The following is a 12,996-nucleotide window of genomic DNA, read 5'->3' on the forward strand; positions in this document are numbered from 1 at the left end:
GTCGGAGATGTCTCTCCTACCTCCGAAGGAGTCGATCCCAAGGTCTCTAGTGAAGGATACTCCTTGTAGCCATGATCCAACTGATGTACCAGGAGTCTCATCACAAGCATTCAGGAAGAGCTGCTCAAGAAGAGGAACCTTAGGAAGAACTACGGAATTGTTGAGTCAGATGTTAACTTGTTCAGGACAGGTGTGGGACCCCACATGAGGATAAAGACAAAGCTAAATATATAGATGATAATTTACCGTAGCCGGCGTAAGGGACACATTTGCCCCGGTCGACCTATGATCAACATGCGGTATTCAAGGGGCAGGGGCCGGCGCGGCGTCGGGCGGCGAAGTCGGCGAGCGGGGTGGGGCGGTGCGGGCGGCGCGGGCGGCGCGGGGCGGGCGGCGAGCGGGGCGTCTGAGTGTGAGTGTGCCTGTGCGTGTGAGTGAGACTTAGAAAAATTGAGATCCACACCTTTTGCCTTTGCCGAGTGCTAGATCAGGGGCACTCGGCAAAGGGTATTTCCCCCGGGACTTTGTGAGTCACACTGACACATGGACCCTTGGAGGGCTTTGCCGAGTGCACCGGGGTGACACTCGGCAAACAAAGTAGTTGCCGAGTGCCCTACTGCGACACTCGGCAAAAAGGTACCCATATTGCATGTGCAAAGCACTTTTAGTAATTAAAAGTATGTAAACTTTGTGTAAACCTAGTCATAGTCACTAAACATTGCGTATTCCATTTTTTAAGTAATATTGTTCCATTATTTCATGGATTTATAGCTCATATTGAATTTATATCTATTAAATTCATATACTTGCAATTAATAAATAAAAATTATCAAATGGATCCGAAAAATCCCCAAAATTTGACATGAACCAATCTATGTTCTCTATGGCCTATAAAAATAAATTGGGACTCAATGACAAATTCAAGTATCGATTCGACTCAAAATCTTACCGGATCCTTCCAACTTCTACGAATCCTCTCCGGAGATGCTTCGAATTCTAAGCATCATATGTCAAAACTTGTGCGAAACCTTGTCAATTTTTTACCCAAGCCTCTGCATATGAAATCATAGCATCTTGCAAAATCTCGTGATTTTCAAACTTTGTTTGTATTTTTGAGAATTAAAAAATCATTTGGCCACACGTTCGTAGTCATGTTTCCTTAACAAAATGTTCGAAATTTCTTTTCATTTTCTGGGTAAGACCTCAATTTGGACTCACTAACATGAATATGATTTTTCCACTCATATTATTCCATTATTCCAATCACCTGCAGTTCAAATTTGACTTAAATCAACAAATTACTCTAAATGATATTAATTGATTAAATATAGCAAACAGGTCAATAAGAAGTCCACCTTGTACCATGCAATGCCAAATCTCATACATGTGGAGTATAAAAAGTTTGGAGGGGGGAGGAGGGAATTTTTTTTTTAACGAGTGTGCCAAAAAACACTCGGCAACCCCTCAGGTTTGCCGAGTGCCCCACCGAGACACTCGGCAAACTCGCAGCTTTGCCGAGTGCCCCATCGAGACACTCGGCAAACTCGTATCTTTGCCGAGTGCCCCATCGAAACACTCGGCAAACTCGAATCTTTGCCGAGTGCCCCATCGAAACACTCGGCAAACATGGAGTTTGCCGAGTGCCCCCGTCGACACTCGGCAAATTCTAACGTCCGTCACGGCGATGGCCCAGCGCGGCACGTGGAAGTCACGTGCTCAGGTATTTGCCGAGTGGATTTTGTTTGCCGAGTGCCCCGTGGGAGTTTGCCGAGTGTTTTTTTGGTGGCACTCGGCAAATCGTGTTTTCGCCGAGTGTATTATTTTTGCCGAGTGTTACTGGGAATGCACTCGGCAAACGGGTCCTTCGCCGAGTGCCCGTAATAATACACTCGGCGAAGAAATTACACTCGGCGAATTTGAGGTTTCCCGTAGTGCACACGCATCCAAGCTTTAGCATCCTAGATTCCTACTTTCCTACTAGTCTCTATATCCGATCACATGCGTGATGTGCCAGATAACCCTGTATTCCTTTCTTCTGCTCCAGTCCTCCTATGCAACTTTTTAGAATTACTAGTGGAAGTGCACGGGCGGCACGCATATGATATAAAAAAGATCACATACAAAATATTTATATAGCTATAAGGCATCACAATTATTGATATGTCAACATTCTATCATAATTAGCTATAATACTTGTTTATATCCTTTCACATAAATCATTACAAGACTCATCAATCAAAGGGATACGGGCCTAGTTCCAACCATATATTAAATTAAATGTTACTATATTATTGAAAATCATAATTGTTGGAGATATGCCCTAATAGCAATCATAAAGATGATGATATCTGATTGTATCCATGATTTGTATATTGCGTTCATTGAATATCCATTAAAAGCTACTTAAATTGATTTGCAATTATGTGAATTGTATGTGAAACTCTTTACTTGTATGGTTATTCTAAAGTTGTCCTTAGTCGGAGTTCATGTGAGGACACACATGAATATTAGACTAGCACATGTATTAGTTGATGACTATGTTTCACAAGTCATGGACATGGAGATGTCCAACTAATAATGTGGGCACATGTAGAAACATGTGCTAGGACTGACCCAACACGAGAAGTAGTTCTCTCTTTACACAACATGTACGCTTTGTCCTTAGACCTGAGATTGTCGCATGTACTCAAGATGTGGATCGACTTACTTAGGGGTTATCAAACGCTACACCGTAACAGGGTAGTTAAAATGGTAGCTTTCGGGTTTGTCAAGAAGCATGCTACGAGGCATGGTCAATCAAGATGGGATTTGCCCCTCTCTGATTGAGAGAGATATCTCTGGGCTCCTCGAGTGATCGGATCCGGAAATACATGACCATGCTATGTAAGGTTAAGAGTTAACCTACAAAGGGAATCCGAATCACAGGATCGAGAAAGAGCGGTCGGCTTGGAGCTAGACCAAATATCGTGAGGCAAAGAGAATAGCATGTACGTGATGTTGTGACGGTTTGTTTGATATGATCTTCGTGTTCGTATAGGAGTTGGCACATCTTGCTGGAGACCGCTACCGACTATTGGGCTGAGTAGGAGTACTCGGGCCATGTCTATACGTATCCAAACCTATAGGGTCACACACTTAAGGGGCTAGAAACCCAATTCAAATGTGATCCGAATTGGATCAGGTTTAGGAGTACTAATGGGCCTCGGACCTAGAGGCCCATCAGGAACCTCTATAAATAGAGGGGTGGGAGCGCCCTAGGGTTTATATCTTTTGGCCGAAGCATAGCCGCCGCGCCTCCCACGCCCTCGCCCTGTTGCAACTCACGGACCTAGCAGTCCGGCTTGCGACGCTTCCTCCCTGCACGTGTGGATACCTTGGAGGTGTTGCACCTGCAGCACTTGGATGAGCTGCCGACGAGCCACGATGAGCCGACGACGAGCCACGGCACGAGGAGGACCTCGCTGTACGTGGATGAGTTGCTGAGGAGCTGCTCGACGTCGACGTGTTCGACTACGCTAATCAACTTCGCTGCCCCGATGTGATTCTACAACTTCCGCACCTGTGCGTCGAGTGGTAATCCTGTGATCCATATACGGCAGTTTTTCTAGTTTACGCGGTAGAAATTTTTTGTTTTGCGCTAGCGTAGCTTACCTCGTATCCCAACAATAACAGTATCTATAATACTCTACAATTTGGCACTGTATTTCAACACTGTATTCCATAATCTCCTTCCAATATCTCCTTTCAAGATGGAAAGCACTCTACAGACAGACAAAGAAAGAAGAAAATGTTCAAAGCTTACAAGGAATTTGGCATAGAAAGCGCTTAGCAGATGCATTGGTTCAGTAGGCAGAGTAAATTTACAAGAAATTTGGCATAGAAATATTATAGGGAAGGGTCAACGGCTCAAATAATCTGATGAGCACAAATTCGATCAACTGTCATTAGAATTTACAAGCACAAGAATTGTAAATGGTAAAATCTCTTAAATGCGGATGTAGCTTCAAACTACAAGCAACATCGGTGTCGAATTGGTAACTAGATGCTAAAAAACCTTGAAATTCAATTATCAAAATCCAAACATTTCCAAGCACTTGGTAAAATAGTTTGCTCGAAGTCATGAAGCGGGCCGAACTCAGCCTCCTTAGAGTCATCGTCATCTCGCCACCACCTCCATCCATGCCCCAAGTGGCCCGTAATCATAAGGCATCACTTTATAAAGACCTACTCTCCAACAAGCTTGAGCCTGTCATATACATTTGACCAAAGGATTTACGCATTATACTATATAATAAATACAATCCCAGATTGCTCATATAATTTCTATTGCCGTTACCCGATATTTGTAACATCATCGAACAATGATAAATTTTCATTGGAGTTAATTTGGATTGAGATCATATTGATGATCCCATTCCGCAAGCTGATCGAGAACAATCTGCATTAGATCATAACTACCGACAATACACAAGGCAAAGTGGAGGGGAAGGAATAAAAGAAAACCTTACGAATTCACCTCCTAAAACAGCAGGGTCTCCTTCCGCCCTCCAGGAAATTGGAGGAACCTCAAAAAAATAATCATGCTAATGTTGATTCAATGGTGGTTGTACTTGTTATCTATTTTTTTAGGGCTGGTTGTACTTGTTAACTATGCCGCACTTGATGCTGATCACGCTACCAGAATACCCAGATTTCGGCCTTCACCCAACAATTTGTTCAGCCCCGGTGACACTGATGCAGGTTTTAACTTTGTCAGAAGGACCAATAATTTTGAAGCCCCAGGATAATCTCATCCACTCAACATTCAATCATCTCAAAGAAAAAATTATAATTATAGTCAAGAGTTAAGACCTGGGGCAAACTACATTGTCCAGAGCTCAATACATACAGGTTTCCTATCCTAGGCAGTCACCGTGACCACTATGAGAAAAGCGAAAACTAAAGCACAGTGATGCCATCATACCAAAAAAAAAAAAGAAACAAAATCACTCTACCATGTACACATGCTTTCATAGAATACAATTAGCCCAAGGTAAAAATGGTAGGCCGCTTAGATTTCTCTACAACTCTAATGTACACATTTTATAAGTGTGCAAACTCATTTCTGAGCCCTGATCACCCTTTTTGGCTCAAAAACTTTCGGGTATATCAGTACCGAATCGACGCACACACCATGGACATGCCATTTATAAAGAAATATTTTCATGAAAAATCAAAAAGAATGAAATTCTCTAAACAGTATGTTTAAATATTGTAAATTGATCAATCAATATTTCCCAGATCCTTTGTTCAAGAAAACTAATAGAGCAACAATCCAGATACTAAATTTGTAGTTCCAGAATATCTACAACTTATTTCTGTAACAGAGATGAAAACATATTTTTCTCAGTATTTAATATGTTATAAAAAAGAGAACTAAAAAACTAACCTCAATGTAGGTGACCTCTTAAAAAGTAAATCCCATGACTGCAATTTGGGACTGCAGAGTGTATAGTAAGTAGTATCCTTACATTGCCAATGCCATCACACGTGTCATGATTGTCTTTGAGAATTCGAAAGTACAAACACTTGAGTATGCTTAAACTGAACTGATTTTACCTTGTCCTCTGAAATTCTAGTATATTAAAATCACATGAAATGATTTGAGATGGATCGTTGATTTCAGATGAATGCAAACTAATAATGGACAGGCATTCCATCTCAAATATACCAAGAGAAATTGTAGCAGATAGCTGCTAACCTTTCCTTTGTTTGAATGCATCCCCAAGGGAGGTCCAACCTAACATGAATCTAATAATGGCTATCTAGCGAAGGCACATGCAGGCCATCACTTTGTTCATGCCCTGTCATGTAGAGAAAAGGGTCAGCCTGTTGACATTTCAGACAAATGTGATATTAAATAGAAATGCTTACAGAATAAAACAGATATTAAAATGACTCGGGAAACAAGCCAATAGGTTGTAAATAGATGGCCTCAAAAATTTGCAAATACTTTTCACAAATAAAAGTCGAATCCAAATGTGATAAAAGTCCATGTCATTGTGATCAGTAAAACAAATTATAATTGCAAGCTTAGATTATGGAACGCCAACTAATTCGCTAATGCTGCTGGAAGAAACAACCAGCCAAGAACCTAGGCACAAATAACTAACATGCACTTTAACCATCTATTTGCCAAGTCAGCAGTCGCTTATAACAATTTACTTGGTAACAATTTTTTTATTCTGCATTTTGCATTAATTATTCAAAAACAAAAACGTGATTTCAACTATTTCTGCAAGCCAGACTGAGATATTTACCTCTTACCACACATTCCATCGATTGCAGATGCCGGCTATCCAGAAAAATTGAGCCAATCAGCTTTGCAAAGCTGCCCAAAATCCGCACTTCCTGAAATGATACCATATACTGGGTCAATAGCTTGCATGAAGCACACACAAAATGTCTCTGAAATTTTCTAGCATTCTGTATCACAACACAGTTTGGCTTTCATACTGTTTTTCACATTACACTGTTTTTATATCATAACGAAACTGTAATGAGTTTGGCTTTCATACTGTTTTTCACATTACACTGTTTTTATATCATCCAAATTTACTTTCAATCAACATCAACATTTTGCCTTCCTTTTCCTGCTCACTAAACCCAATGCTTACTATTAACTGAATAACCATAACTCAAGTAAATCTAAGCTCATATTTACCATAAGCCAAGTGATCTCATGAATGAAAATATGATGATAAAGCACATGTATACTTAGTTTAGCTAAAAAAATTAATACTACTTCCATGATGCATCTGTGAAAATGGGAAGGGGAGGTGAAGACTGAACCTGGAAGATATGTAGCTCTATATGCATTAGACTAACAGATCTTCTCACTGCCATTGGCCTTTTCTGCAACAGGCCAAAATTGTAGTGTCAATACCAGAAAACCCTTTCTTTGCCTAGCCTCGAGAGATCCCATATTGATATCATACTGAGCCCAAAAAGAACTAAGATTTTGGGGAGCTTCAATCAAAGAAGCAGGACGAACTTCATCACCTACCAAGAGAGCAAAAAATCTCCTCTGATATCCATGATTTCCTACACCAGGAACAACACGTTGGGCTAAACACAACGGCCACAGAAAAGGATGGAAGAGAAGGGGCTGGTGCGCCCACCAGCAGCACACATAGGAGATGTGTACAAAGGACTAACCTGATAACCAGATTTTATAGAAGCACTAACCTGCAGTTCAAAGCCCTTCCCAAAGAGATGTAGCAAGAGGTTGGCTTTCTCTGAAAATCGCTCCCTTGTTGATAAAAATTAAAAATAATCAACCGTCTTATAAAAAAGAATCATAAGTAACCAAATAAAAAAGAAAGTACCAAATCTGTAAACTTGAATCACATGGCCACGCCTCCATTCAAATCCATTATTCCCTGCAATGAGAGGAATAGTATAGAGCATAGTATATATGTTCTGCAAAACTTTTGAAAACAGTGAGATAAAAAATGAGAACAGAAACAGGCTATGCATTGCTTCTGCAGGCACAAGTGCGAATTCCCCTGGCAAATCCATCTGCTCCTTTCTTTCCTTTTATTAGTACGAGCAAACATGCCCGTGTGTTGCTACAGGTGGAGGTTAATATCGGATGATGTAATTGTACTATAACATCATAACTTGTGTAGATATAGTTAGATAAAACAAAATAAAAAATTACATAATCTCAATCTCACATCACGCTTTAGAATTTTGAAAATAAACATATCTTTAGAAATATCTTTAAATCTTAATGTGATGAGTTATATAGAGGGTTCTGCATGATGATGGAATTCTTACTCAGATTGTTTCGTGACATAGCATGGCGTGCTTTTTCACGGTTTCTCTTTGCATATTTTTCTCATATGTCATGTACGTTCGCATACAGTAGCATCTTACGATCACGTATCACCAACCTCTGCTTGGGTTTTAAATTTGCATAACGTGCCCTAGCATTTGCACGTCTTGCTTCAATTTGCTCAGATGTGCATTGTAGTTTTTCTTATACAAATTGTCCCGACCCTACGTGGCCATAAGGTTCTACGCCAATAACTTTCTTTTGCCGACGAGCTTCATGACGCTTTTTTAGTGATTCATCCTTTTTCTGGTCAGATAGTTATGCATAATGGTTCCTTTCTCGTTGCCTCTTACATTATTTAGGATCCGTAAGCAGCAGTGGCTAATCACCAGATGTCGTGGACCTATTGCCATCACTAATGTTGTCGGCATTTAAAGAAATACAATATATATTTAGACATTTAGTTATATAGTATCATATGGGATGAATATTTATAGACAATATTTGATCAGTATTACCTTTGCCAGTCGTGCTTCTTAGCACTTTCAATGGAGTGCTGTCCTCACATCATTTAAAAAAAAATCCTTGCACAAGAAATACAGCTAGTAATTGGTCAATATTACTGTTAACAAAATGCTACGTTAAGTAGCAAAATACTATGTTAAATTGAATATCATGACAAAATGTTGTCTAGAAATTGGCGAGCAGGAAAGGTTCAAAATCATATGACCACCGAGATTTTCTCGATCTGATTGATCTTTGACGCTTCGTGTACATGTAAAAAATATTCTTTCTCGTTTGGAGCCCACAGTAAATTTTTATCCTCCCATCACCACCCACCTTGTCTGAACCAAATCATGTCTGGGAGAGAGACCGAGAGGCCTCGAGCGGAGAGCACCGCGCCACCGCCGGCGATTGCTCCCGCCACCGTGCTCCTCCAGATTTGTTGCAAATGGATCGAGGATAGAGTCCCCGTGGGCAGGAGGTCAACGCACACGAGTAGAAGCAGGCATCCTACAGGTGCTGCTCATCCACGGCTTAGGTATCCTTCATCGTTCACGCTGCTGCTTGTAGCAAGTGGCGGCTCCTTCCTTCCTCTCCCTCCTTCAATCGAGAGGCGGCTTTGCCCTGCTCTTCCTTCCCACAGGTCGAATTTAAAATCCATTTGAATATTTGTACCGGTTATAATTAGTTCAAGAGAATGAGATCCAATATGTTATTTTAAATTTTTTATTTTTAGTATTTCAACATTTTAATATACTTAGCCAACATTTTTAGTATGTCATTTCAACATTTTAATATACTCAGCCAACAATTTTTACTTTGTCATTTCAACATCTTAATATACTTAGCCAACAATTTTAGTATGTCATTTCAACATTTTAATATACTCAGCCAACATTTTTACGGTGTCATTTCAACATTTTAATATACTTAGCCAACATTTTTAATATGTCCTATCAACATTTATAATATTCTATTTCAACATTTTAAAAAATATTGAATTGATTTTTCCAATTTTTTGAACTTGTTTTCTCAAAATGTTGAACTAAAAATGTTGGAAATGGTATTACGCGGATTACAATAGAAAAAAAAAACACCGTGCTCAGTTGCTCACGGACAGCTGCAGCATCAGCGCACTGCGCTTCTCTCCTGCTGTCTAATTGGGCTGCGCATTGTTGGGCAAACGGGCCGTGTGGGCCGTGCAATGTATACCTTATCGATCTTGCGGAAGGTATGTAGGGCCCCCCTACGAACCTCACCTTAGAAAAACAAATCAGTACCTGTGCTAAGATCACCGTGGCCGGGGCCAAATAAAAAAAATGGAGTTCCGTAATACAGATATCAAAATACTAATGAAAATATATCATGCAAGGAATATATAAGAAACATATAAAAAGTAGCATTCATCTCAAATACTAAGGGTGTGTTTGGTTGCATGCACCGCATGATGCATGCATGGATGATCCTGGTTGTGATGGTTTAACCATACCATATGGTTCACTCTAATTAGTAGAATAATGCATTAAGTGAGATGGCCTCATCCTGGATGTATTGGTACAATTCACCTAACCAAATAAAAGGATCATTATTATTTTGAATCATTTCATACCTGAATCAAATGATACAACCAACCAAATACACCCTAAGATACACAATAGCCAACGGTCATGTGAATCCGCATATCTAGCCACGCAGATGCAGCTACCGGTCATGGTTGCTTCTCATGGTGCGACAAGTAAGAATAGTAATGTTTTTTTTAAAAAAAGGAAATATTTCCAGCTTCTGCAACTGCACGTAGCCAAGTTTTACAGCATTCTCAGCTCAAAATCTGATGAAAAAGGAAAAGATGTACGCATATAAAGGGAATAAATTAAAAGCAAAGTCTATTATTGCTTCTCCATCCATTCTTGGTGAAGATATCTAAAGAGACAATCTCCAACGCTTTCCTTGTTGAACAGTTAGTTTCTCTTGATTCCTCACGCTACAATAGAGACTAAAATCGCAACCAATATACTCCTAAAAAGAACTATTTTTTCTAAAAACCAAATCGTTACGCGTACACCAAATAACCCACATAAGAGATGAGATCCTCACGAAAATCAGTAATCTTTCTTTCTTTCTTATGCCCGTTAACTAGTTTCGAAGGATATAAGATACTGATTTAGGTGGAGTTAACCCAATAGCTATATGAACAATCTTCCAAATAGTCTTACCATGCTAATAGTTAAAAAAGAGATGTTTGATTGTTTCATTACAATTGTAAAAACAACATTTTTGACTCCCAGACCATCTTTGCTTTGCTAAATTGTCTTTTGTTAAAATCACACCTTGCTGGAGAGGAAAATCTTTATTTTTAGCCAAATCTTCAGCTTCCATATGAATTTATTGATGAGGGGTTTGATTTAAAAGATATTGATACATAGATCGTACTGTAAAATAGCCGTGACTATGTAGGTCCTAGGTAAAAATATCCCTCCCATTAGAAAGCCAATAAATAGCAATTTTAGCTACTAGGTTATGCCAAGCTACTAGTTTATCCCCAATTAATGCTCTTCAAAAAGAGATTTTTAACATCATTTGATTTATCACGTTTTCCACTATTTCAAGGGTATTATGGACAATATTATACAATCCAGAAAATTGCTCTTTCAAAGGTTTAGAGCCCACCCAAGTGTCCTCCCAAAATCTGGTTTGTGACCCATCTTTTATCTTGAAGGTCCTACATCCAAGAAAATCTTCCTGACCTTTAATAGACCTTTCAAAAAATGTGAGTATCCTGGTTTGATTTGAACGTGAGACAAACACTTTGAACCTAGATATTTATTCCTAAGTAAGGTCTGCTAGTTGCCGTCTTCGTTAAGTAATTGAAACAACCATTTGTTGTCCAGAGATTTGTTATTCCCAAACCGCCTTGATCTTTAGGACGACACAAGATATCCCATTTGGCTAGGCGGTATTTTTGTTTATCATTATTACCTTGCCCGAAGAATCTGGATCGATAAAAGTCCAGTCTTTTAAGTACACCTTCAGGGATTTCAAAGAAGGACATCATGAAATAAAGTCAGCCATCCGCCATAAGATAAATGTTTGGCTTTCTGAGTACTTAGTTTGTTCTTAAATCTTTCCTCGATTACACTCCAATCTGCATTATAGAGTTTATGGTGGTGCATCGGAATACCTAAGTACCTGGAAGGGTATGGCCCTAGGGCACAACCAAACAAATCAGTATATTCTTGATCATATTGTTTAGCCTCTCCATAAAAGATATGACTCTTATGGAAGTTAATTTTTAGTCCTGATAATTGTTCAAAGACACAGAGTAATAGCTTCATATTTTTAGCTTGCTCCAAATCATGATCCATAAACAAAATTATATCATCTGCATATTGTAAAATAGACAATCCATCTTCCACAAGGTGAGGTATCACCTCATTAATTTGCCCATCCTCCTTTGCCATCTTGATTAAAATAGAGAGCATATCTGCCACAATGTTAAAAAGGATAGGCGACATGGGGTTTCCTTGTCTGAGGCTTTTTTTTTGTTTGGAAGTAGTGTCCAATGTCATCATTAATTTTGATGCTCACACTTCCTCCTATATGTCATCATTAATTTTGATGCTCACACTTCCTCCTGTAATAAATTTTCAATCCATGTACGCCACTACTGGCAAAACCCCTTCATTTTCAATCTATGTACTCCACTATTGGCAAAATCCCTTCATTCGGAGTGTTTGTTGTAGAAACGACCATTTTTGCCTTATCATAGGCCTTTGCAAAGTCAATTTTGAGAATCACGCCATTAAGTTTTTTGGTGTGGAGTTCATGAATAGTTTCGTGTAATATCACTACTCCTTCCATAATGTTCCGACCTGGCATGAATGCTGTTTGGGAAGGTCGAACCACTTTGCTAGCAACTCCCATGAGTCTATTTGTAGCAACCTTTGTGAATATTTTAAAGCTCGCATTGAGTAGACAAATTGGTCTATATTGTTGTTTTTTATTTGCCTCTTTTATTTTAGGTATAAGAGTAATTACTCCAAAATTGAGGCTATACAAAGGAAGAAGTTGTTCATAAAAAGCCATGAATAGCGCCATAAGACCTGGTTTTATAATATCCCAAAACACTTTGTAAAACTCTGCTGGAAATCCATCTGGACCAGGGGGTTTATTATGCTCCATTTCAAAAACTGCTTCTTTTACCTCTTTCTCTGTGAATGGTGCAACGAGGAAATTATTTTCCTCCTCTGTCACCTGAGGTATGTCATGATTATGGTTTTCCACCATGCTAAAATTATTATCCTCTGGTGGTCCAAACAACCCCTTGTAATAGTTTGTGATATATGCTTTTAATTCAGCATCACCCACTATTACTCCATCCTCTTGTTCTAATTTGAAGATGCATTGTTTTCTATTTTTACCTTTAGCAACCAAATGGAAATATTGGGTGTTATCATCACCTTCCAAGAGGTCTTTAGTTTTAGCTGGCTTGTAGCACTTAATTTCCTCTTCCCTCAAAAGGTGAACTAATGGTTCATTTAGGTAATGTTTGAGATTCATCTCCTGATCGGAGAGTACATTAGTTTCTGCCTTTTTATCTAGTTCATCAATCATTGAGACTAGTTTTTGCTTCTCTTTTTTATTGTGGCCTGCTGTATTTTTTCCCATCCTCTAAG

Source organism: Setaria italica, chromosome IV, assembly GCF_000263155.2.
Source record: "Setaria italica strain Yugu1 chromosome IV, Setaria_italica_v2.0, whole genome shotgun sequence".
Taxonomy (NCBI): domain Eukaryota; kingdom Viridiplantae; phylum Streptophyta; class Magnoliopsida; order Poales; family Poaceae; genus Setaria; species Setaria italica.